Below are 26806 nucleotides of genomic sequence, written 5' to 3' on the forward strand. Positions count from 1 at the left end.
TCACTGCAGCAGCCCGGAGTGGTGCTTGGTGTGGGGCAATTTGGGTGCCTAAAAGGGGGGGGGGTTGATCTGCCTGCTTGACATAGACACACAAGATGAAGGTGGGGGAAATAAAGTTGGTGGAACAGGGCACTTGGGGGCAATGGAAGACCTACATAATGAGAAGTTTTTAATGTTTGACATTTCATTATGTTTTTTGTGTGCTGGATGCCACCCAGAAACGTAGCCCGATGGGGGGTTGTTGTTAGCCCTGAAGCTTGGTCAGGGGGGCCCCTTCGCAACCAGGCCTCTTCTTCAATGGGGCTGTCCTACAACAGATCACTCTGCCCTGGCAACCTTTGTGTAATGGACTCTCATACTTTGGGGTTGTTGAAATACATACAACAAAACATTAATGCATTTGAGCTGGACAACTCAGTTGGCGTCTACGAGAACCCAGATTTTTAAGCAATGTGGACTGAAGTTGCTTCTGGGGCCCTGAAACATCACCTTCATTTGTTTCATGGGAGATCTGCCCCGGTGGGGGGCGACACCAGCGATGCATCCGTCTCTTTTTCCCAAAGGGGGATTCAATGCTCCTTGAGATTCTGCCTGAGCCACGGGCACTGTGCTGTGAGCCATGCCCATGTCGATGATTCCAGATGGAGAGGGAGGGACATGGCAAGCATCTCCTGCACCAAATAGGCTGCATCGCTCGGGACTCTGAGGGGTGTTTGCAGAGGGTGGGTGCGTGTGCAAATGCATGAAAGGCTGCGTCATCCGTGTGTGCTGCGCAGCTAAGCTTTATCTCTTGAAAAAGCAAAAGTGCCATGCCTCTCCCTTCCCTCGCTTGCTGTGCTGGAGGGTCCTGCATTTGAGGCCTGCGTTTGCACAAAGGTGCGTCTGCGCATGAAGGTCACCAGAAGAGCCTGGCTGCTGGATCAGAGCCTGCCCTCAACTAATCAGGATAGACTGCTTCTGGGCCTGGAGGTTGCATAGGAACACAAGAAGAGCCTGGCTGCTGGGTCAGGTCCCAAGGGGGTCCAGCATCCTGTCCTCACAGGGGCCAGCCAGACCCCCGTTATGGGACACCTGCCAGCCTTGCTCCCTGGGTGTGTGGCGCTTCCATGGTGCATCTGTGTGTGGATCTCACAGTGTCTCTGCCCCCCTCACAATCAGAAATGGCAAGTCCCCCTTAGGCCCTGCATGGCAAATCCCGAAATGCGTCATTCACAGGGTTGCTGTGGAAACCGTTGGCTCTCTGTTGGCGTTTGGGAGCGGAGGAGACGGGGAAAGGGAGGAGAGAGCTGCAGCCCCCTTGGAAAAGGGGGGCACCCCCATGCCTCTCCCTGAGCCCCCTTTCTCCAATGGAAATAGGGACGTCCTCTTCTCCACCAGGAAGCTTCTCCCACATTTGAGCTCACTGCACACAGAGATGCCTTATGCGCTTCAACCTCAGCCACCTTGAGCCAAGGGCAGCCTCTGCTGAACTGACCTCACAGGGTTGTTGTAAAGGAAAAAGGTGTGAGGGAAGGAATCGTGTGCAACATCTTCTACAGATAAATGGAATGAAACAATATTTCAGCTGTAAGCAGCCCTGAGTCCCTGGGGGGTGGGGAGGCAGGAAATAATAATACTGGAAACAGAATGATCCTACCAGAGAGTAAATGCTATTGCTATTGAACTCAGTGGGACTTAGTTCCAAGTAAAAATGCTTCAGGTTGCAGTGTAAAGCTGCACAATCTTTATACCCAATTACTTGGTCGTAAGGTCCATTGACTACAGTGGGACTTACTTCTGAGGAGGCAGAGTGAGGCTCCATTTACAATAAAGGAATAAACCTTCTCCGTGCTTCCTAAGAAATGGCAGGCTGCAGAATGGCTTGCAATGAAAGTGGATGGGTGACCTTTTCCTTCAAAATTATAGGAAACTTCACCATTTCCTCCATTTGGTGAAGGAATTTTATTTTCAGTATAAACAGGACTCTGTTTTAGCCCCTGCGCACACCACTTTTAATTATTCTCCAAGATGGGGAGGGAAAAAGGAAAGCGGGACATTCCAGGATCAAATCAGGAACAGGGACGTCTTCTGTAATTCTGGGACTGTCCCTGGAAAAGCAGGCCCCTCGGAGGGCCTGACAGAGGCGTTTGCTTTCTCCTCCTGCCATGGGCTTTGAATTCACACCGGCCTTCAGGAAAGCTCTGTGTTAGCTCTGTTTCTAATGTGTCACGAGATTATAAACTATGTCTCATGCAAGAAAAGATCTTATTTTGAGTTTATTGGACTCCATCACACAATGGTATAAACATCTGTTGATGACAGCCTGCTGTTGGAGATGCAAAAAGGAAAACGCTTCTTTTAAACTTAAGTTTTTTACAGTGTCCATTATTGGTGAATTTGCATCTCTCTCTCTCTGTGTGTGTGTGTGTGTGGGGGGGGGAATTAGGATGTATAAATGCTGTTGTGGGGAAAGAGCTAAAAATTTCAGAAGATATCATTCATATACCTAACCTATGGGGCTTGACAGATGGTCAGCAAAATAGAGTCTCTGGGCCCACACATCTGCAAAAAGATTTATATTTATACATTGGAAGGGCAAAAATATGTCCCCCTTCCATCGATGGATAGAGGACATGACAATTCTTGCAACTAATGAATGGACAAAGATTACGCACAATCAAATTTAATGATATTTGGAATGTATTTGTCAAAACCACATAGTTAATCAAGTATTTGAGGGAAACAATGAGTTTATTCATCTACATAGATACTATATAGTTATATTTTATGGTTCTTTTGTTATTTAAAATGCTTTAAATTTTTTTTATGTATTCTCTTCCTTTTTTCTATTTCTCCCCTTTCTTATTTATTTTAATTTACTGTAATAATCTCAATAAATTTATAAGCAAACATTTTAAAAAGGAGAGGCCAGTGTTGACTTGGAAGCTTGCAAGGTTGCTGCACCCGCAAGGTCTGGAATGGCACCCATTTCATGCCCCGTTTCGGGTGACACAGGCTCCCCATCGATGGGTGACTCTCCACCAATGCACCACCTGCCCTTGGCCACCAGGGGGCACCCCGCACCCAAAAGCGAAACTGGCTTTGCTCCTTTGCCTGGAAGAATTGGGAGTTGGGGGTTGAGGGTGACTTGCCCAGGGGGCGCTCTGGGGTGGGGGGCCTAACAGACCAGGGTGCTCCCCCCCTGATCAGTGCCTGGATCAGGCCCAGGTGGGCAGGCCTAGTCTGGCCTCCTGCGTCCGACAGTGGGCAGCCCATCCCTACCCAAAGGCAGCCTTTGTGGCAGCTGCTCTCTCTCTCCCTCTCGAGCCTTCCTCGCAGGGCTGGCTGCCCCTGTTGAGGCCTCATCTCTTCGGCATGAGCTGCCTCTGCCCAAAATTAAGAGATAAACATTGCTTTCTCTCCAAGAAGAAGCAACTGGTTCCCTCGCTGAGCTGAGTGTACACTTTCATAGAACTGTAGAGTTGGAAGGGACCCCCAGCGGTCATCCAGCCCAACCCCTGCAATGCAGGAATCTCAGCCAAAGCATCCCTGGCAGATGGACATCCAAGCTGTGCTTAAAAACCTCCAAGGAACTAACTTGCTCCAGCCACAGCCAGAGTCCAGCTTCGTTCCACTTTAAAATCGTTCTGATAATGGATCATTCAATTTCTCCTCATGCATTCTCTCCCTGCAAAGCATGTTTCTGCCTTAATATCTCAGTGCAATTCCCTTTGGCAGCAACACTTGTGCCCACAGCCCTGCAAAGGGAGCCTGTCTTCCATTTCCCTTTGTTTTCCCATGGACAAATCAAATATCCTAAAGCCTTTTGCATTCAGCTGCAGCAATTTTGTTCTGCACCCAGCTGGTAGAAATCACCCTTTCCTTTTATTCTGCCCCCCTCTCTGCATGCACATGGGCACAAAAGTGTGTCTCCACAGCAAAATGTTACGGCACGTTCCTGGCATGGACATGTTTCCGCAGCAGGGGGCTGAGGAGGCTGGAAAAATTATAGTTTTTGTGGTCCAGGATACCAGGCCACTCGCCGATAAGACAGGAAAAGCGAAGACGAGATGGGAGTTCCTCATCTCTTGCGGGAGTCTTTCTCCATGTGCAAAATGTGTTCATTTAAATTTTCTTTTTGGGCATCTAAAAGTGCAGCCAGTCAAGGGACAAATCTGGGAGTGGACATTGAGCTGAATCTTTGATTTGAAGAAGTCCAACTTGAGCAAACTCATTTATTGCAATAAGTTTATTTTCCAATTTATTGCCATCTAAGACAGGGGTCAGCAACCTTTTTCAGCCCTGGGCCGGTCCACCGTCCCTCAGACCACGTGGGGGGCCGGACTATATTTTGAAAAATGGTACGAACGAATTCCTATGCCCCACAAATAACCCAGAGATGCATTTCAAATAAAAGGACACATTCTATTCATGTAAAAACATGCTGATTCCCGGACTGTCTGTGGGCCGGATTGAGAAGGCAATTGGGCTGGATCTGGCCCCTGGGCCTTAGGTTGCCTACCCCGATCTAAGAGATCTCGTTGGGGGATTGGCGATTGAGAGATTTCTCCAGGGCTGCAGGCTTTGAGGGATCCACAAAATGGCCGCAAACGGCTCTATCCTCCCTTCCTCTTTTACCTGAAGTTTAAGGGCATTTTTTTTAATCTGGAAGTTTTTAATGTTTGGCGTTTTATTTCGTTTTTATATGTGCTAGATGCCACCCAGAGTGTTCTGACTCTCATTTTAAAGAACCACCTTGCATTTGGCAAGACAGATGGGAGATGTACAAACAATAAAATTATTATTATTATTATAGTTGTTGTTGTTATTTTTTTGTGGAAGGGCTTTTCTTAAAAAATGAAAAGAACCTTTTATGCATTAAATTTATGCACCACTGAAACTGATTGTCTGCTTTGTTTGCCTAATGAATCTCAGGAGGTTTTTCTTCCTGTTTGGGTTCACTATCCTCCCAAATTTGCACATATTGGTTGCTGTCCAAATACTGGAATTATATATATATATATATATATATATATATATATATATATATATGGCCTCAGCTTCTCTGTCTGCGTTTCAAGGGTTGCCTTCCGGTTTTTACTTCTGGGTATTATTGGGTTGTTTTCGTTCTTATTTCTAGAATGTATTTTGTGGTTTTCCTATCATGATTTCATTGCAAACCGCCCATGAAGATTTAATAAAATAAAAATAAATAACATTATTTGGCTTTTTTTCGGTCAGTTGTCATTCTTCAAATGCCACTGCCAAATTGGGAGAAAGGTGGGAGGCAAATGCAGTAATGATTTTATGATTATTACTTGTTAAAGTTTCATAATAATTGGTATTATTTTCTCGTTTTTGAGGTATTGATGCTTTTAAACAATAATAGTTAAATTATTAATATTTTTAAAGGCTTTATTATGGAAACTGAATACAGTGGTACCTCGGGTTACAGACGCTTCAGGTTACAGACTCCGCTAACCCCGAAATATTACCTCGGGTTAAGAACTTTGCTTCAGAATGAGAACAGAAATTGGGTGGCGGCGGCAGCGGGAGGCCCCATTAGCTAAAGTGGTGCCTCAGGTTAAGAACGGACCTCTGGAACGAATTAAGTTCTTAACCCGAGGTGCCACTGTCCATAAATAGACAATCGACATGCATCCGAGTTCTGTATTTCTGGCTCGCCTCCTCTCTTCGTCGTCCTTCCGCCTCGCCCCGCCCCTCTCCTTTCCCGCCTTTTCCACTCATGAATAATGCCAAGCAGGAACATGCGCAGTCTGGCCCACCTCCGCAATCTGCATACGAGCCGAGGCCCGCTCCCTCCCCCCGCGCCGCCGCCCGTCCTCGCGGGCCCTGATTGGCCGCTTCCGCGCTCGCTCGCTCTCTCCCCCCGCCCTCGCCCGCGGGGACAACCTAACGGCGCAGCTGAGCGCTCGTCCCGCCTCCGCGCTGAGGGACGCGCCGCGCGTATTGGCCGAGTGGCGCCGTCGGTCATCGCCCCTTTGACGGAGGACGGGAGCGGACGGTGGGGGGGGGGCTGCCGTGCCCGCCTTCGGGACTTGGCAGCAGGTTGGGTTGCGCGGCAGGGCGAGGGAGGAGGAGGAGGCGGCGGCGGCTTCGGCAGCAGCGGGGGAAGCGGCGAGGCGGAGCGGCCGAGAAGGAAGGCAGGAAGGCAGAGAAAAAGACGAGCGGGACAAGAGGGTAAGAGGCGCCCGGCTCGCAAAGCCGCCACCGCCGCCCTCAGGGTGACGCGGAGGGGGAGGTCACGTGGGCACCTGCGAGGGGCGGGGCCGAGGAAGGAAACGCCCCTTGCGGTGGGGTCTTCAGGGGCGGGGCTTATGTGGCACCGCCCTGTGAAGCGAGGGGGCGGGGCCACCGAGGAGGGCGTGCAGGGAAAAAGTGGGAGGAGACAATGGAAGGTGGGAGGGGCTTGCACGGTAATTGAGGGGGAGGAGCTGAGGGGCGGGGACCATAGGAAGTGGGAGGGGCCTTAAGAGGAGGGAGGCCTTTCCATGGGAGGAGCTGATTCTGTGCTGGTCAAAGTAGGAGGGGCCTATCAAATGAAGGAGGGGCTTCTGTACAGTTCAGTGGGCGGGGCTTGCATGTTGATTGAGGGACTTCTGTGCTGATCCCAAAAGGGTGCTCAAAAGGAGGGCAAGGGTGCTCATGTGGTGTCAGCAGCCTCCTCCACATTGCAGGCACAACATGAGCTTCTGGAACTGCCCGCCACAAGACGTGAGGTGGACTGCTTTTTTGGGGGAAGGGGCAGGTTTCACTGGCGGGGTGGGGATCTGTAGCTGGAGCTCCGCCTGCCTGGCCACTGAGGTGAAGAACAGGGCCTGGGCCAGTGGGGAGTTGTTGGGCTTTCCATTGTGGTATCTGGCTTCTCACTTCTGGTGAGAAGGGACCCAGCGGGGCAGCGTGGGGAAGAGTATCTTGCCATTTAGATAGCAGACTGGAAACACCTTGCAGGGAGGGCGGGGGACTGTTGGGGCTTGGAACACGTAAGTAGTCATTGCAGAAGGTGCTTGAGAAGGGCAAGTGGTTCCTGTGCATGCACAGAGCGCCTTGATGGGTGAGGGTCACTGAGGAATTCTGGCGGAGAGGGTCCGGCCAGCTTCTGGACTCTACAGCAGCCTGTCTCCACTTTGGGTCCCCAGGCGTTGTTGGACTCCTACTCCCATCATCTCTAGCTAGTGGTCAGGGATGATGGAGTTGTAGTCCAACAACACCCGTCTAGCTCAGTTGCTTAGAGTGTGGTGCTGATAATGCCAAGGTTGCAGGTTTGATCCCTGTATGGGATAGCTATGCATTGCAGGGACTAGATGGCTCTCAGGGCCACTTCCAACTCTACCATTCCATGATTCTATTATTGTGTCTCATTTATTCATATACCACTTTTTGGCCCCAATAATTCTGGCAGTGTTAGAAACTCACATATACAGTCAAACCTCGGTTCTCGAACGGCTCCGTTTTCTAACGTTTCAACTCCCGAACGCTAAAAACCCGAAAGTAAAGGCTCCGGTTTCCAAATGCTTTTTGGAACCCGAACATCTGACGTGTCTTCCGCTTGAGTGCAAGAAGCTGTGCCTCGGTTGTCAAATGTTTCAGAAGTCGAATGGTCTTCTGGAATGGATTAAATTTGACAATCGAGGTTTGATTGTATAAGCTAATTGCCAAATGGCACCTTAAACCTAGGTTACCATCGCCATAACATAATATCTAGGCTCCTCTTTTTTTACAGCGAAATTTATTTTTTGTTATTATTCATTTCATTTCTATAGCACTTTATATTTTAAAGAAAAAACCTCAAAAGCAGTTTACAACACATTAGAACATCAAATAAAACAATCCAGAATCCAACAAAGCTTCAAGGGGAATATTCCAGATCCTTCTCTAAGTAGCATTTTGCTTTTCCCACTTTTATTTTACCTACTTAATTTATAGAGCTGCCCCATAGCAGAAGTAGTGTCAGCTAGGACCTGGGAGATCAGGGTTCAAATTCCAGCTCTGTCCTGAAGCTCACTGGGGGACCTTGGCGTCAGTCATGGCCTCTTAATCTACCTCACAGGGTCATTGTAGGAATTAACGGGGGGGGGTCACCCATGGACTCCTTGGAGAAAAAGGTGGGATATAAAGGCAGTGAACAAGCTCTTCTGCTGAACTGCTTAAGAAAGCTGGAGGGACCAGCCAGGTGGAGATGTCAGTTGCCAGTCTGGCATTCAGAGATTTCTGCATGGTCGCAACTGAACCCGTGCCAGTAGCAAAAGACGCCTGGCACCTGGAGGGTTCTAGCACTGAATCATGGGTTCATTGGATTTACTAGGCCTGTAAGTACACTGGAGTGTTTAGCTGGGAATACATCCCAAGTGGAGAAAGGCTGTTTGGCAGAGTGGGGCTGCTGTTAACACACGTTGCCAGCATTAGAAACTGAGATATGAAAGCTAAGAGCTAAAGGGCACCTTAAACCTCTGTTATTGGGTGCAACAACGGAATTTCTAGGCACGCTTTTTTGATAACAAGAATAGAAAGCTGAAAATCAACGAACTGCAGCTAAAATATTATGTTCATTTTTCACATGGTCTAGTCCTTCCCCTGCCCACCCTCCTAATATTCTTAAGAGGGACTCTTCTCCAGTCTTCAGGGAGTAGCTAGAAGGGGGAAGGCAGAAAAAGGTCCTCATTTCCTTTCAGTTTGCAGTTTTAACCTGAAATCTAAGGCGCAATACTGTGCTCAGAAACAGCTTGCTCTAATGGAATTCCCTGTTGCAAAATGCGCCTAGAACAATGGGAATTCCCAACACCAGTTATTGCTCTTCCAGAAATGAGCCCCTTGAAATGATATGCAGGAAGGTCTTGGGGCTGGTGCCCTCTAATTAATGCCGGGGGGAAACACTCCCCACGAACCCAGTACAGTATTTGGACAAACAACTCATTGCCACTGGGTTCAGTCTGCTCGTGACTTGGCTTGCTTGCAAGGGATATGATGGAGCCAGAGGGGTTGTGTGGGGCTTGGAGAGGGAGGGGGGCTGGAGCTGTCATTCCTGAGCTGAGGGGCTGATGCTGGGGTCTGTTCTCCTCTTCCTGGATGGGCGCCATGAGGATGGGAAATGGGTGCTGGAGTCCCATGGGGAGGCAAGGTCGATTTGGCTACTCCCAGCCCTGAAAGCTGCTGCAAAAAGCTGCATTTTACCTGCATGGCAAAAGCTTTATTTTGGTTAAATTTCTGCAAGGCAGCAAGGAGCATGCCTTGCCGTGTGCCAAGTGCTTTTTCTCTCTCGACTGCTTTCAGAATATTATTAATTGAGTTTGGTTTTGGAACGTTTTGATCTGTTTCAGGACATCATTGCTGCTTTTCCAAGTTGTGGATCTGTCTGCTGCCCTGGGGAGGAAGGGCAGGATATAAATTCAGTAAGCAACAATAAATAGACATGCAGGTGTTTGGCTTGTCTAATGCAGAAGGAAACTGTAAATTCTAAGGTCACTGCATCCACTGGTTTATTTTGTGTCAAATCTCCATAGAAGATTTATACTTTGCTTTTCTCCCTTGGTCACTTGAAGCAGTTTACAGTGCAATATAATGCTTTAAAAAATTGATAACTTTATATTCTTCTCATCTCCCTGTTTCCATAGCTGTATTGTTGGTGTAATTTAATTTTAAGGGGCAGCCTAGGCGTGCTTCATCTGCTACATCCCACAATATGGCATATGTGTTGTATGTGCATGTGATGCCATGGCTCAGGCAACGGTGCGATACCTGGCCTTTAGAAAATTCGGGCTTATTCTTTTTGCTGTGGATGGAGAATTTGTAGGGAGTCTGAAGCAGAGGAAGACTCAGTAGCACAGAAAGAAAGTTATACTCTTTCAGAGGTGAGAAACATGAAAATTGGAGGCCAGTTGAAACTTCTGTCTGAATGGAGTGTACTGAATAGGATGGAGAGCAGAGCCTAGCCCAGTTGTGTGGGCAACACTTGCTCTTTAAGAAAAAACCACCTCTTTACATCTGCTTCCGTGGAAGGCATTATTTGCATCGGATGGTTGTTGGAGAAAGAAATCTTTTCTCTTGTTCAGAATTGGTTCCAGGATCTGCGTGGTTTGTGCGCTCACAGTTGTGTCAACAGAGATTGGGCCTCATGGCAGGCAACAAGATCTCGATGAGGAGATGTGTGCGTGCAATAAAGGAGTTTGTGTTTCGCCACAGCTTCAGTCACCAGCAGCATCTCTCGGCAGCGACAGTAGGGCACTGATGGATCCATGGGGTTGAAAGCATCCGAATGCAGCCTTCCCTGGCCTGGTGCTGGCTGGATATTGTTGCAGCCAACAGTCCCCCAGGTTTGGGAAAGAGCTCTGCACACTTGCAGTCTCGCACCGCCCAACTTGTTGGAAATCTGCACGCCTTTGCCTCTCGTTCTCTTTCTGGGGGACTCTGAAATGCACCGCCAGAGTGGATTTCTTTCTGATTACAGATAAATTACTTTTATACTATTTTTTCCCTATGATTACTTTCCTAAATTACTTTTATACTATTTTCAGGTTCCCAGGTTGGTGAAATGCCACCCTGCCTGCCTGGGGCTGCATCACTTCAGTGATTTCCAAGTGTTACTCGTTTCTTAGAAGGAAGTTGGCCTAAATTTAGCGCTTGCCTTTTGTAACATCCGCTGTTTGTCCTTTGAGGAGGTGTGGAGCCCTTCTGCTCCAAAACGTTTTCTAAAATACTGCCTCTGTGATGTAACAAGAGGAAGGGAAGGTGTCCTTACAGTCAGCTTTAAGGAAGTGGGGTTTGTTTTGAAACCAGGATCTTGTTCTCGGGATGCAAGAAATGACACCTCCTTTGGCACATGGTAGGAGTTCTCTTTTTAAAAAGTTAAATGGTCCAAATAGACCTGCTAGTTAAGGGGGCTGCTGGAAGTCAGTCGCCTGGGCCTTGTGCAGATTTGCAGAGTTTGTCTTGGGGTTAAAAGTAATTGACAACTGAGTCTGGTTGCTGGGAGGGCAGGAACTTCCAAGGGAGCAAGAACTGGCTAGAGGCCAGCCTTTCAATTTGCCCTTGTGCAGAAGGACAACGCAAAGAGTTGGCACATTTCTGTACCAAGTGCCACATCTTTCCTGTGTTTTCATGACAACCCTGGGAAGTCATTCAGGGAGTGATGTGGGGCTGTTTGGATGAGGTTCCCAGTGAATGCCACCTCCGAAGGCAGCTTCCACCATTGGCATTGAGGGAGAGAAGTTAGGTGGAAGGGGGCCACATGACTCACTTGGAGGCCAGTGAAGCCTTTCTGCAAGTGCACTGCTTGGGGGTCTTCCTGGATCCATTGCTGTCGCTTGAGGCTCAGGTGGCCCAGAGTGCCTAAAACCTTCAGCTTTGGCTGGTGGCCCAGCTACACCCCTGTCTGGACTGGGATAGTCTACTGTCTATGCCCTGGCAACCTCAAGGTTTGATTATTGCAATGTGTTATACGTAGGGCTACCTCTGAAGACAGTTTGGAGACTTCAGCCATTGCAGAATTCATCAGCCAGGTTGCTGACCGGGACAAGACTGTTTGAGCCTATTACATTGATCCTGGTCCGACTGCACTGGCTGCCCAATTCAAAGTGCTGTTTTTGACCTCTGAAGCCTTAAAAGGCTCAAGACTGCATTACCTCAAGGACCGTCTCTCCCTGTATAAACCGACGCAGACACTGAGATCATCTTCTGAGGCCCTTCTTCATGTGCCTCCTCCATGAGAGGTCCAGAGCGTGGCACATGAGAACGGGGCATTTGTTTGTGGTACGCTCTCCCCAAGGAGGTTCTCCTGGTGCCTTCATTACATATCCTTAGGCGCCGGCCAAAAGCATTTCTCTTCTTCCAAGCCTTTGGCTCATGGGACCATTTACGGCCTTTTAAACTCTGTGTGTGTGTGTGTGTGTGTGTGTGTGTGTGTGTGTGTGTGCGCGCGCGCACACACACACACACACACACACGAACACACATATATAAGGGGGTGGTATTGTTTTTGTCTGTTACTATGGTATCTATTTTTGTGTCTTTATATTGTAAACTGCCCCGTCATGCTCTGATGAAGGAAGGTATAGAAATTTAGTAAGTAAACAAATAAGATTAGTAATAAATAATATTCCAAAGCCATGGCATCAACACAGAGGTCGCCCTGGCCTGGGAGGGCTCTGTAGAGATGCCATTTATTATTTGCAGAGCAAACATGGACACAGGTTGCAGGGGGAGAGAGCAGACCTTCCAAATGTCCCTATGTTCTAGGGATGTCCCTGATTTAGAGAAGCCATCCTGGTTTCTGATTTGATCCTGGAACATCCCACTTTTCCTTAGAATGTCCCTGTTTTCATTGGAGAAATGTTGGAAGGTATGGAGTAATCTGACCCCCGAGCTGTCGGAAGGCAATCCTGTATAGGGAAGTTTTTTAAATGTGAATGTTTTATTATGTTTTTATATATATTCAAAGCTGCCCAGAGTGCTGGGGCAGCCCAGTAAGATGTGTGGGGTATAAATAGCAAAATTATCATTATGGAACGGGGCGTCCGTATTTTCAGCGAAGAAATGTGGGAGAACGAGAGAGGAGGGTATTGTAACTGGGGATAAACCCGACCCCTGCATACTCATTCTTGGAATCAGCAGGACAGGCCAGGAGCCGCTCTCAGTGAGCACAGAGAAAGCCTTTCTGTCAGCTGGGCTGAGTGGTTGAAAGGGGTGCAAGCTTTTCCCAGAGGCATCTGAAGGCTGCCCTGTTGAGGGAAGTTTTTAATGTCTGATGTTTTATTGTGCTTTTAATTCTGTTGGGAGCCACCCAGAGTGCCTGGGAAAACCCAGCCAGATGGGCGGGGTATAAATAATTTGTTGTTGTTGTTGTTGTTGTCTGCATCCTGCATCAATGCCCCTCTCTCCCGCCCAGATCGGTCTGCCCTGTTTTCATTATCAATGGAGCAGCTTAAAACCATGACCTCACCCTTCAGATATGTTCTTGGAAGTGCTGGAAAAAAGAAGTCTTCTCTCCTGCCGGGTTCAGTTGGGGAACTCAAGGGTGGAGATGGGGTCCTTGGAGGTGGGGCCCAGCTGATGGGCATCAAACAGCCCCTGGGAGGGTCTTCTGGGCACAATTTCCACAAGAAACTTCTCTTCAGCTGCCGTGAAATATTTTTATATGTAGTTCTGGGCGAGAAAAACTGCCAGGAAGTTGGAGCTGTCTTTCTTTCTAATTTATTGCCTCCTTGTGAAAAACTTCCTGGCTTTCTCTGCTGGAAATGAAGGCAGCAAACTGCAGAGGGCCATTGGTGTGCAAGTCAGAAAATGGAGCCTTCCTTCCCTGTTCAGCCCGGGTTTCTTGTCAGCGTTAGAAACACAGATATATAAGCCAGTTGCCAACCTTAAACCTAGATCAGCGTTGCCACCACGGAGTCAGTGTTAGACATTAGCCAGGCATGTTTTGCAACTGGTGCGTCCAACTGCGACCGCGTGGAGATACCTGGGTGCCGGATTGGCGACTGGGCAAAGCAAAATGTCACTTAGAGAAGGATCCAAAACATTTCCCTTGAAGCTTGAGTTTGTTTCATTCTGGATTGTTTTATTTGATGTTCTAGTGTGTTGCAAACCACTTTGAGAATTGTTCTTTGAAATACAGAGCGGTATAGAAATGAAATGAATCGTCCTCATCATCTTCAAAGTGTAAAAAATGGTGCCTAGGCATTCCATCGTGGCAACTGTAACTTAGGTTCAACGAGATACAGATTTTATATATGAGTTTCTAACACCAAACAGAATGTCTAGGTGCCATTTCTTTTTCAGTGAATTTTATTATTATGAGGTTGTTTATTTCATAAAATTTACAGAATCATAAAATCGTAGAGTTGGAAGGTATCTCAAGGGTCATCTAGTCCAACCCCCTGCAATGCAGGAATCTCAACTCAAGCATCCAGGACAGATGACCATCTATATACTGCATGATTATGTTTATGGGAGGGGATTTTTTGTGTGGGGGGGCAGGAACGCTGGCAATCTTGGTTCTCCCCACTTTTTTTTTGTACCAAAAATTTCCTGCACACAAAAAATGGCAGCTCAGGCCCCCGGTTTAGGGTTATCTCCCGTTTATGTAACCGATGAGGAGGAATGGTTTGGACCTGGGGCGGCCAAAACATTTCCTCCTTTCTTGTCCTCTGCGACTTCTTTCTTCCTCCCTCCTTCCCTCCTGAAGCAAAATTGTCCTGGCAATACGACTGATGCTTAATGACAGTGGAAATAAATTCTTTGTTGTTACCCAGCTTGCTCTGGTCTTCCTGAGGGCAGCAGAGAGAGAAAGGGGTGGGGATGCGGATGGGGGAGTCCAAATCTCCTCCCCGCCCCATTATGGGGGAACAAAGGCCCGTTTCTGCTCTGGCACATCTTCCTTCCTGCTCAGCATCTGATGTCCATTTCAGGAGGCTGGTGGAGCCTTGGGGGCATTCTGTCCATTACAGAGGCTTAGCTCTTTCCCTGTCAATGGGATTTTCTTTGGGTTGGGGGGGGGGGGCTTGTTCCCCTGCATCTTCTGCTAAGACTTCTCCTGCATTTAAAACAAAACTTCACAGAAGTTCGTTAGGAAGCTCCTCCACATCTGTTTAATGATGCTTCTTCCCATGGTGCCTCCTGCCCCCCCCCCATTTTTTGAATTTTATACAGCTGGTCTCAGGGCGCTTTGCAGCATAAAACCACAATATAAAAACATAAAATGCAAAATAAAAATAAAACAACAACCCAATAACCCCCTGCCTCCCCAACACATTTTAAGAGGGCATTGGGTGTCAATCAGCCAAAGGCCTGGTTAAAGAGGAACCTTTTTTGCCTGGCGCCTAAAGGTGTATAATGAAGGTACCAGGCAAACCTCCCAGGGGAGAGCATCCCACAGACGAGGAGCCACGGCAGAAAAGGCCCTGTTTTCATTTTGTCACCCTTGAGATATTGGGGCCTTGAGCCATTGAAGGCTTTATAGGTCAACACCAGCACTTTGAATTGGGCCTGGAAACTAATGGGCAGCCAGGGCAGTCAGGCAAGTATCAGTGCAAAATGCTCAAACTGTCTTACCCTGGTGAGCAGCCTGGCTGCTGAATTCTGCACTAGCAGAAGTTTCCAGACTGTCTCCAGAGGCAGCCCCATGTATAAAGTTTTGCAGTAATCCAACCCACTCTGCCCTACCACCATGCAAGAGTTTTCCTGCTCCCTGGAGGAATCCCCTCTCTCAAAACATGGCAGGCTGCTTCCAAAATCTCCATGTTACAGTCGCCAAAATGGAATGCCCAGCTGTCATTTTTGGGCCAGACGGCTGAAAATCTATGCTGCTTTTGATTTTATTTCTTGATTTTTGTGTTTTGTGTTGTTTCCCCCATAGTTTTGTTCGTTTGTTGAGCTGCCCCAAGAACTTCATTACAGGGCAGTATGGAAAACCTGTGAATAAACAGTGACTAAATGCTAAAACAGTCTTTTTCATGCCACCTTCAGTCTCTGAAAAAATGTGTGATATTCCGTCCCCTGAAGGTCACAGAGTTAAATGAAATCACTGGACCATCTTGATTCACACTGTGGCAGGAGCATATTTAATAAGAGATCATATTAAATCAGATATTTAGCCTGTGAGTATAGCAGGAGTGATTTTTGATGTTAATGAAACCATGGTGTTTGGAAGTAGTTTTCCTCTGTTTTGCCCAATGCATGGAGAATTCTTTGAGGATTTATTTCGGCCACTCCTTCTGTAACCTGGTGCCCCCACCTGCTCCTCAAATAGCGACCTGGATCCTTGCTTGTGGTTGTGGCGGTGCAGAAACCTGACCCCCTCTGCCTCAGAGCTGTTGTGAGTTGTGTACAATTCAACAGGTTCTTGTTGCATTCTTTCTCCTGCCCACAAACCCTTTGCAAGTTCAGATTGAGCAGGAGCTGTTTCTGAAGGTGGCTGCAGCGGCCCTCCTGTTCCAGAATTCCTGAGCAGGTGAACTGGGAGTCCCGCCAGGCTCACCTGTTGTGCAAGCTGGCCTGGAGGAGTTCTTTCGGAAGATGCACAGCCACCCTTTGCTCCCAGAGGGGCAGGCAGAGGCTTGCCTGGGCGGTGCGCATGCCAGAGGTTGTGTCTCTTTGTACCTGTAGGCTCCCTTCCAAATCCAGGTAAGACATTTGCACCTGGATGCAGAAACAGCAGGTTGGAGGGATCAGTGCTTCTGGATACCAAGTTTCTGGAGACCAGCGGGGACCGGGGGTAGACAGCTCTCATGCTCGCATCCTGCTTGTGCATTTTACATTGAAGCAGAGCTAGAAATGTGTGTTTTGCACCTGGTGTGGGTCCAATTGCAACCCTGTGAAGATCTCTGGCTGCCAGGTTGGCAACTGGCATCTCCCTCTGACTGCCCCTCTGGCTTTCTTAAGCAGATGCGCAGAAGAGCTTGTACCTTGCATTTATATCACAAGGAGTGCATGGTTCACCCCCCATTAATTCCTACAACAACCCTGTGAGGTAGGTGAAGAGGCCATCACTGACTCTAAGGTCACCCAGTGAGCTTCATGACGGAGTGGGGATTTGAACCCTGATCTCCCAGGTCCTCGTCCGACACTCTAAACACTACACCACACTGGCTCCCTAGCGTCCTTCTGCTATGGGGCAGCTTTATAAATTAAGGAGGTACGTAAATAAATATGGAAAAAGCCAAATGTCACTTAGAGAAGGACCTGAAATACTCTCCTTGATGCTTGAATTTGTTTTATTCTGGATTGTTTTATTTGGTTGTCTAATGTGTTGTGAACCACTTTGAGGTTGTTTTCTTTAAAATATAAAGCAGTACAGAAAACAACAATAACAATATAATACCCCATTGGAAAAAGGTGCCTAGACATTCCATTGTGACAACTGTAACTTAGGTTTAAGGTGCCATTTGGCAATTCTAACCCTGGGGGACAAAGAGAGGGTTTCTCCACAGATCTTCCCTCCCCAACCATCCCAGGTCTGGTGTATCAGCAAATGAATGCAAGCCCAGCCTTCTGTTTTGATGGGCACAGTGTGCCTCTCTCCCTGGAGGGGCACCAGGCATGCTTTCTCAAGGAGATGTATTTGTGGGTGCAACGCTGTTCCTCCCTCCCATGCCACAGTATTCACACACGCATCCCCCTCTGCCCTGGTTTCCTGCGGAAGGGTCTTCCAGACTCTCCGAGTGGTCAGGCTCCCTGGGCCCACCTGCAATCCTGCTTACATGTCTCCCACCCTTCGCAACAGCGTGGGCATCTGCAGAATGAAGCCCACTCCCCACCCCAGGGCCCAGCTCTTCCTCCGGAGACCCTGCTCTTGGGGACGTTTCCTACCCCAGGGCCTTCTCCCTAGGGAAGGTTCCCCACTGGGCTGAGCCGGAGGATGGATAGATGAGTCCAAAAAAGAGGCCTTCTCTTCTCCTCCTTCTCCTCTAGGGATGACCAGTCTGCTTCTGCTCAGCTTGGCTTGTTGAGCTGCTGTTGGTTGTTTATGAGGAAAAGCTCCCGGAAGGAGGACGGGTAGCTGGCGATCTGCGACTTTTGCTCTCACTGCCGGACTTGTTGGTGGTTCCCGCCACCTTGCAAAATTAGATTTGCAGAGATCCCCTACTAATCCTTTTTCTGAATATTAGCTTCCTCGGTCCATAATCTGGCCTTGCTGGTTTTATCTTATTAACGGGTGTGTGAGCATCTGTCTGTGTGGCTTCTCCCTCCTCCTCTTCGGGAAGCTTAATCCGGTTTTACTACCTTGTTTATCCTCATGATAGCCTTGAAAAAACCTGCCTGCCAGATCGCACATTATTCATTTATTATTATTATTATTATTTGTATAAATATTGTTTGCATACATTGGTATACCAATGTATGAGTTTGTAAATCGAGGTACCACTGTATAAGAAACACAAAATACATAATAATAATAAGAAGAAAGACAACCCAGTAATGCCCCCTTCCTTAACACATTTAAAAGGACATTATTGTTTTCCCCTGGTGCCCAAAGATATATAATGAAGGCACCAGCTGAATCTTCCTGGGGAGAGTTTTTCACAAACAGGGAGCCATTGCTGATCTCAGAGCAGGGCTGAGAATTGGAGAGTTGGAAGGGAACCTACACCTCCTGCAGTGCAGGAATCTCAACTAAAGCTTTCATTCCATCCACCCTGAAGCAGACTCACAGTTCTGCAGGCTCCGTTGCATTGGCTGTGAGGGTTCCCTGCACTTAGAAAGGCAGCTGGTCAGGGAGCAGGAGGAGCAGGGCTCTGGCCTAGCCTTCTCCCTGGCAGGCTGGCTTTTTCTGTGTGGGGAATTGATCTTTCTAGCTTTCTCTATGTCAGAATGAGCTTTTACCCTGCAGGCATTTCTTTCCTAATTGGGATCATGTGGTATGAAGACCCCTGTGGGGGTCTTCCTCTTTTCCTGTCATCGCAAGATGAGCGCATTTAGCAAATAATGCTGCTCTTCTGGCTTGCTCTTGAACTCTTGTGTGTTTTACGATCATGAGTTATTTCATAAGATTTATACGCTACTTGATTGTAAAATAAGCAAAAATCTCAAAGCAGCTTATGAAAGGACCAACTGAGAATTACAAGTCACCTTGAGAACTTTTCTGCAGTAAGCCATTAATAAATGTTGTTGTTGTTGTTGTTGTTTAGTCGTTTAGTCGTGTCCGACTCTTCGTGACCCCATGGACCAGAGCACGCCAGGCACCTCTGTCCTCCACTACCTCCCGCAGTTTAGTCAAACTCATGCTGGTAACCTCGAAAACACTATCCAACCATCTCATCCTCTGTCGCCCCCTTCTCCTTGTGCCCTCCATCTTTCCCAGCATCAGTGTCTTCTCCAGGGAGTCTTCTCTTCTCATGAGGTGGCCAAAGTACTGGAGCCTCAGCTTCACGATCTGTCCTTCCAGTGAGCACTCAGGGCTGATTTCATTAAGAATGGATGCATTTGATCTTCTTGCAGTCCATGGGACTCTCAAGAGTCTTCTCCAGCACCATAATTCAAAAGCATCAATTCTTCGGCGATCAGCCTTCTTTATGGTCCAGCTCTCACTTCCATACATCACTACTGGGAAAACCATGGCTTTAACTATACGGACCTTTGTTGGCAAGGTGACGTCTCTACTTCTCAAGATGCTGTCTAGGCCTGTCATTGCCCTTCTCCCAAGAAGCAGGCGTCTTTTAATTTCGTGGCTGCTGTCACCATCTGCAGTGATCATGGAGCCCAAGAAAGTAAAATCTCTCACTGCCTCCATTTCTTCCCCTTCTATTTGCCAGGAGGTGATGGGACCAGTGGCCATGATCTTCGTTTTTTTGATGTTGAGCTTCAGACCATATTTTGCACTCTCCTCTTTCACCCTCATTAAAAGGTTCTTTAATTCCTCCTCACTTTCTGCCATCAAGGTTGTGTCATCTGCATATCTGAGGTTGTTGATATTTCTTCCGGCAATCTTAATTCCAGCTTGGGATTCATCCAGCCCAGCCTTTCGCATGATGTATTCTGCGTATAAATTAAATAAGCAGGGAGACAAAATACAGCCTTGTCGTACGCCTTTCCCAATTTTGAACCAATCAGTTGTTCCATATCCAGTTCTAACTGTAGCTTCTTGTCCCACATAGAGATTTCTCAGGAGACAGATGAGGTGATCAGGCACTCCCATTTCTTTAAGAACTTGCCATAGTTTGCTGTGGTCGACACAGTCAAAGGCTTTTGCATAGTCAATGAAGCAGAAGTAGATGTCTTTCTGGAACTCTCTAGCTTTCTCCATCTTTGTCCATGGAGTTTTCTTGGCAAGGATACTGGAGTGGCTTGCCGGTTCCTCCTCCAGGTGGATCACGTTTGGTCAAAACTCTCCACTATGACCTGTTCATCTTGTGTGCCCTGCTCGGCGTAGTTCATAGCTTCTCTGAGTTCTTCAAGCCCCTTCGCCACGGCAAGGCAGTGATCCATGAAGGGGATTAATAAATGTAGTAATAGATAAATCGTTTTGAAAGCAAACCCTGGATTTCGCCACTAGCGGTGCATAATTTTGGGACCCACCTTATTCCTGTTGATGGGAGGTTGTTTTAAACTGTTTTTAATATTTTGATTCTTGAAGGGCAGGTAGTAAATAATGGTAATCATCATCATAATAAACTGCAGTTTGAAATTATATTGCTGAGATATCCTTCTAATGGTGCTGCAAATAAAAATGCTAGCACATTTGCAAACCTAGGCAGGGTCTGGTCTGGTTTCAGATTGGATGGGGGGGCTTAAGTTGAGATTCCTGCCTTGCAGGGGGTTGGACTAGATGACCATTGGGGGTCCCTTCCAACTCTATAATTCTATAATCCACACTGAGAACTAGGCCCTTGTTGCGTGGGGACGGAGGGAGCTTGAAATGCTGGTTGCCCACAGGCGGAGAAATGAGCAGAAGTGGTCCGGGGTGCGCTGGGTGGGTCCTGGGCAGGATAGGATTGCCTGGGGTGCCATGGGCAGACTCTGCCCTGTCCCTCTTCGCCTGTGGGTCCCTGAAGCACAGAGCCACCCTCTGGCTCATTCTTCTCAGTCCTTAGCTCCTTCTGATCTCCCTTGCAGGGAAAGTCTCCCCCTCCCACCGCGCTGTCCTTGCAGTGGAGGAGAGCCCTAGCAGGAAAGGCAGCAAACATCCTGTTCTCTCTGTAGCTGCAGCAGCCATTGCTCTTCCTGATCACGTTTCTCTTCTCTTCTCTTCTCTTCTCTTCTCTTCTCTTCTCTTCTCTTCTCTTCTCTTCTCTTCTCTTCTCATTGTCTCTCTCCCCTCCCCTCCCCTACAGCCCTGGGGTCTGTCCTTCCTTCCTTCGTTCCTTCCTTCCTTCCTTCCTTCCTTCCTTCCTTCCTTTTGCAGCATCTGTGTATATGCCCCCCCCCAGCAGTTGCCATGAAGACGGGGCTGGCAGCAGAGCCATAAATAAAAGTCCTGTTGAACTGCATCCATCGGAGGCTCTGTGCCAAGCGCACAATTTTTTTCATGGGCTGGGGCTCCCCCTCACCCTGCTGGCAAAGCTCCCCAAGATTATTGAGCTGGGCTGAGCTTTCAGGACTGGGCAGGCTCCCTCCCTCCCAGTGCTTAGAATCCTAGAATCCCAGCACTGCTGAGTTGGAAGGGACCTTGAGGGTCGTCTAGTCCAAGCCCCAGCAGTGCTGCACCCCCCTTGGGGAGACCTCAGTGGGTCCCATGCCTTGGAAGTGCCAGTGGGGGAGGTGCTGTGGTCCTGCTGCATGTAAAACAAGGGGGCCGGAAGGAGCCAGCGGAGGTGAAAAGGCAGGGAGCAGCCTTGCCCAAGTGGCTGCCTCTGGAGTATTTAGACAGCAGCTGCCCCCCCCCATCAGGCGACTAGGCTGGCCAAGCCTCTGGATGGGGAAGGATCCTGAGGACTGTGGGAAGCTGCATCCCAACTTGCCGAAGTAAAATATAAATAAATGAAATGTTACACGGATTCTCTTACAGCTCATTACGCAAAGGGCTGTTTTATGGATGGGCTGCTTGCTGGGGGGGGGGTCGTTGCTTAGACTCAGACCTGCAGTGTGTTGGGGGGGAACCGTGGCTATTCCCAATAATTTATTTATTTGTTTACATCAATGTTGGAAACTCAGGTATATACCGTATTTTTCGCCCTATAGGACACACTTTTTCCCCTCCAAAAATGAAGGGGAAATGTGTGTGCGTCCTATGGGGCGAATGCAGGCTTTCGCTGAAGCCTGGAGAGTGAGAGGGGAGAGCCCCAGCGCCAGCCCCACAAGGTCGGGGGACAGAGGGAGGCGGAACGCCGCCATCCCGCTGTCTCCCGAAGTGGTTTGGAGGCTGACGGCGGGGAGACCCCACCGCCAGCCCCGCAAGCTCCGGGGACAGCGGGGAGGCTCAGCGCGTCTCCCCGCTGTCCCCGGACCTGGTCTGAAGGCGGGCGGCGGGGAGAAGAGCGCTTCTCCCCGCTGCCGGCACCACAAGCGCCTGGGGGGGAAATAATTTTTCCCCCTTTATTTCCCCCCCAAAAAACTTGATGCGTCCTATGGGCCGGTGCGTCCTATGGGGTGAAAAATACGGTACATTATTTGCCAAAAGGCACTTTAAACCTTGGTTGCGATCACCACAACAGAATGTCCAGGTGCCCTTTTGTGCGGGGACTGTTGTTGTTATCATTATAATTCATTTCATTTCCATTCTGCTTTATATTTTAAAGACACAATCTGAAAGCGATTTCTTGTTTTTGTTTAGTCGTTTAGTCATGTCCAACTCTTCGTGACCCCATGGACCGGAGCATGCCAGGCACTCCTGTCTTCCTTCCTCCCGAAGTTTGGTCAGACTCATGTTTGTAGCTTCAAGAACACACTGTCCAACCATCTCGTCCTCTGTCGTCCCCTTCTTCTTGCGCCCTCCATCTTTCCCAACATCAGGGCCTCAGCTTCAGGATCTGTCCTTCCAGTGAGCACTCAGGGCTGATTTCCTTCAGAATGGAGAGGTTTGATCTTCTTGCAGTCCATGGGACTCTCAGGAGTCTCCTCCAGCACCAGAATTCAAAAGCATCAATTCTTCGGTGATCAGCCTTCTTTATGGTCCAGCTCTCACCTCCATACATCACTACTGGGAAAACCATAGCTTTAACTATACGGACCTTTGTTGGCAAGGTGATGTCTCTGCTTTTTAAGATGCTGTCTAGGCTTGTCATTCCTTTTCTCCCAAGAAGCAGGCGACTTTTAATTTCGTGACTACTGTCACCATCTGCAGTGATCATGGAGCCCAAGAAAGTAAAATCTCTCACTGCCTCCATTTCTTCCCCTTCTATTTGCCAGGAGGTGATGGGCCCAGTGGCCATGATCTTTGTTTTTTTGATGTTGAGCTTCAGACCATATTTTGCGCTCTCCTCTTTCACCCTCATTAAAAGGTTCTTTAATTCCTCCTCACTTTCTGCCATCAAGGTTGTGTCATCTGCATATCTGAGGTTGTTGATATTTCTTCCGGCGATCTTAATTCCGGCTTGGGATTCATCCAGCCCAGCCTTTCGCACGATGAATTCTGCATATACTGTATTTTTCACTCTATAACACGCACCCGACCATAACACGCACATAGTTTTTAGAGGAGGAAAATCTGTAGGCATACCACCCGTAGGCATTTCCTCCATAACACGCACAGACATTTCCCCTTACTTTCTAGGAGGAAAAAAGTGAGTGTTATGGTGCAAAAAATACGGTAAGTTAAATAAGCAGGGAGACAATATACAGCCTTGCCGTACTCCTTTCCCAATTTTGAACCAATCAGTTGTTCCAGATCCAGTTCTAACTGTAGCTTCTTGTCCCACATAGAGATTTCTCAGGAGACAGATGAGGTGATCAGGCACTCCCATTTCTTTAAGAACTTGCCATAGTTTGCTGTGGTCGACACAGTCAAAGGCTTTTGCATAGTCAATGAAGCAGAAGTAGATGTCTTTCTGGAACTCTCTAGCTTTCTCCATAATCTAGCGCATGTTTGCAATTTGGTCTCTGGTTCCTCTGCCCCTTCGAAATCCTGCTTGCACTTCTGGGAGTTCTCGGTCCACATCCTGCTTACGCCTGCCTTGTAGAATTTTAAGCATAACCTTGCTAGCGTGTGAAATGAGTGCAATTGTGCGGTAGTTGGAGCATTCTTTGGCACTGCCCTTCTTTGGGATTGGGATGTAGACTGATCTTCTCCAATCCTCTGGCTACTGCTGAGTTTTCCAAACTTGCTGGCATTTGAAAGCGATTTACAACACTTGAAAACATCAAATAAAACACTCCAGAATAAAACAAATCCAAGCTTCTGGGAAAGTATTTCAGACCCTTCTCTAAGTGACATTTTACTTTCCCCATATTTACTTACCTACTTAATTTATAGAGCTCCCCCATAGCTGAAGAACTCTCGGAAGGCAGTGGGGTGTAGTGGTTAGAGAGTGGGACGGGGACCTGGGAGATGAGGGTTCAAATCCCCACTCTGTTATGAAGCTCGCTGGGTGACCTTGGAGTCAGTCACAACCTCTTCGCCTCCTTCGCAGGGTCGTTGTAGGAATTAACGGAGGAGGGGGTGAACCATGGACTCCTTGGGACAGAAATGAGCTCTTCTGCTGAACCGCTTAAGAAAGCCGGAGCGGCCAGCCAGACGGAGACATCAGTTGCCAACCTGGCGCCAGAGATGTCGCGAAACGCACCTGGCAGCTTTCGAACACTGCTCCCAACCCCCTGAGCCAAAACCTCCCTCCTCATTTCAATTCTGTACGCACATGTGCCTTTTCAGTATGGTTTAGCTCTTGTGTGGTTTTGCTTATATGGCTTCTGCCTGACTTGAGAAGGAGTCTGATGTTGGGGAAGGAGTCTTCAGCTTGAGAACGGTCACTGTTAACGGGTGTGTTGGGTTGGGGGGGAAGCATGAAGGAACAGGATCCTGCCCTGCCTTGGGCACTCTCTGCTCAGGGCTCCTTTCTTCCTTCCTGCAAAGGCGCCTTTGCTGCAGCCTGGCCGTGGGGGGGGGGTGCTGGGCTTGCATCAGGGCCATGGAGTGCCAGCCGCCAGCCTGCCTTCTGTGTGTGTCTCTTGGGGAGGGCTGCAGCAAGGGAGATGTCTGGTGGGGGCACTCAGCAACTGCACTCTCTCTCTTCTCTTGGCACATATGCAATAACACCTTTCAGCAAAACCTGCATCTACCGCCAAAGTCAACGTTGCACGTAGCATTCACAAATCCTCGTTGTGTGTTGCGGAAACCTGGCTACTCTTTCCATGTCATCTCTGCCTGATAAGGAAAGCCACCTTCCTTCGTCCGAATGCCACTCCCTGCTAACAACCGGCTGATGAATGAACTTGGATCGAATTGTCTGATTGCAGGGGCAGCGCAAAAAAACATAGATCATCAAATGGTGGAGTTGGAAGGGACCCTGAGGACCATCCAGTCTAACTCCCAGCAATGCAAGAATATGCACCTGTTCCTTACAGGGAACCTTGGCGTTATCAGCACCACGCTCTCACCTGTGGAGCTCTCCACAGGGGCATCGTCTCTCTGCATTTTCTGGAATTTCCCCCTGTAGCATTGCCAAAGGGAGCATGTTCCGTTTCACCAGCATGTGTGCCCCGTGTTGGTTCAGGTTGATCAGATGGGAGATGCAAGTCGTTGCTCAGCAACTGCGCTCTGCGAGAAGAGCAGGATCAGAACTCGGGCAGTGCTTCTCTCCCTCTGCCTGGTAGGCAGCCCCTCACCCTTCAGCTGCCTCTGCTGCTGCTGCCTCCTCTTCCTCCACCTGCTCTCATGGATCTCTGCTGAAGCTGGTTTGGCTGTGATAGAATTATAGACTTACAGAGCTGGAAGGGACCCCAGGGGACATCTAGCCCAACCTCCTACAATGCAGGAATCTCAGCTAAAGCATCTATGACAGATAGCCATCTGCTTAAAAAGGATAGAGAGTCCACTAGAGATCCGGAAAGGGCTCCAACACAGGGGCAGAACAGCTGCTTGGTGTGCAGAAGGTCCCAGTGCAATGCTGGGGAGACCCCCTTCCATCTGCATTCCAAGCAGGTGTCCTACCGTGTCCTTTTAGAACTTGGCTGCCATGCTGCTTTCCCCCCTGGCAATTGTTTGCTGGCTTTATGATGTTATTAATTGTTGCAATGGCTTTATTGATTTGCTTTTATGTAAGCTGCTCTGGGAGAGGCTTTGTTGGCTGAAGAGCAGGATAAAAATATCTCCAGCAAACAAAGGAGTGGAGCCAATGGTGGCTGGGAGTCTTTCCGCCCCCAGCTTTCCCCAAACTGGTGCCCTCCAGAGGTTTTGGAGCGGAGCTGCTCTTGCCCCTGCAGGCAGCGTCTGGAGGGCGCATCAGGGTGGTTGCTGGGCAGTGGATGCACCTGTCCTCTGAAACTGATCTGCCTCCCCTCCCGCTCTGGAGACTGTGCTTGAGGTCAGTTGATTGCCTTGCCCAGCCTCTGGTGCCCTTCGTGCTGGCAGAGGCTGTTATGAACATCGGAGGAGCCGAGCTGCTGGATCAAGCCCCTCTTTGAGGAAAGCTCTTTGGGGAAACTCCTGCACACGAGAGCCCTCTCCTCTCCTGCGGTTCCCAGCAACCAGGTTTCGGACGCCTTGCTGCCTCCGACCGTAGAGGCAGAGCAGAGCCAGCCTGGCTAGGAGTCCTGGGTAGCCATTTCCTCCTCCATGAATTGGTCCCGTCCTCTTTTAAAACCATCCAGGTTCGTGGCTGTTGCTGCTTCCTGCGGGAGTGCTTTCCGCAGCTTAAGTCTGTACTGCATGAAGAAGGCCCTTTTATCTGCCCCGAATCTCCTACTGCTCACGCGTTCCAGTGTGACGAGAGAGGGAGGGAAACTCTGTCCTCTTTCTCCATGGCAGGCATAATTTTGCAGACTTATCATCCCAGCAGCTCCCAATTTACGCAGGGGCTGCATTCCAAGGTATCTCACATGTCACTGCCTGTGTTGTAGTGTTGGCTCCTGTTGTCTTATTGTGCTTTTTGCTGTTTCTGTTTCAGAAAGCCAGGCCTCAGCCCCAGCCTCATCTAAGGGAGCAAGATCCCTGGGATTGCAAGGAGGCCATTTTGCTGTCTGCTTAACAGGTAAGTCCTGGCGAGGCCACAATGAGCAGCTGTGCCATAGCTTGGGCTCCACCACCGGAAAGGGCGTTTCTCTTGCCACCGCTGCCTGCATTTCCGCCGCCTGCAAAGGGACCATGAGGAGAGCCTCGGAAAGCAAGTCCAGCTCCCCAAAAGGTGGCAACACGAGAACAGGCCTTTTCGGTGGTGGCTCCCTGATTGTGGGATGCTCTCCCCAGAGAGGCTTTCCTTTCGCTGTTAAATCTTCTGTGACCTGTCAA

At 48.8% G+C, this 26806-nt stretch overlaps 2 protein-coding genes across 5 annotated transcripts in view; both read left to right on the forward strand.

Annotated features, from left to right (window-relative positions):
- Positions 1-26806, forward strand: part of DIRAS1 (DIRAS family GTPase 1) — a 140512-nt gene that overhangs the window by 22546 nt on the left and 91160 nt on the right. The window lies entirely within an intron of this gene.
- GNG7 (G protein subunit gamma 7) overlaps positions 1-26806 on the forward strand; it is a 126844-nt gene that overhangs the window by 22546 nt on the left and 77492 nt on the right. The window contains exons 1-2 of one of the 4 annotated variants that reach the window (XR_014543371.1): positions 5909-6048; positions 26466-26549. The gene's annotated coding sequence lies outside the window, so the exon portion shown is untranslated. Of the gene's footprint in view, positions 1-5908; positions 6181-9316; positions 9390-26465; positions 26550-26806 lie in introns of those variants that run through there. The other 3 variants (XM_083595015.1, XR_014543372.1, XM_083595016.1) reach the window with 3 other exon arrangements.

Source organism: Podarcis filfolensis (assembly GCF_964270895.1).
Source record: "Podarcis filfolensis genome assembly, chromosome: 18".
NCBI lineage: Eukaryota > Metazoa > Chordata > Lepidosauria > Squamata > Lacertidae > Podarcis > Podarcis filfolensis.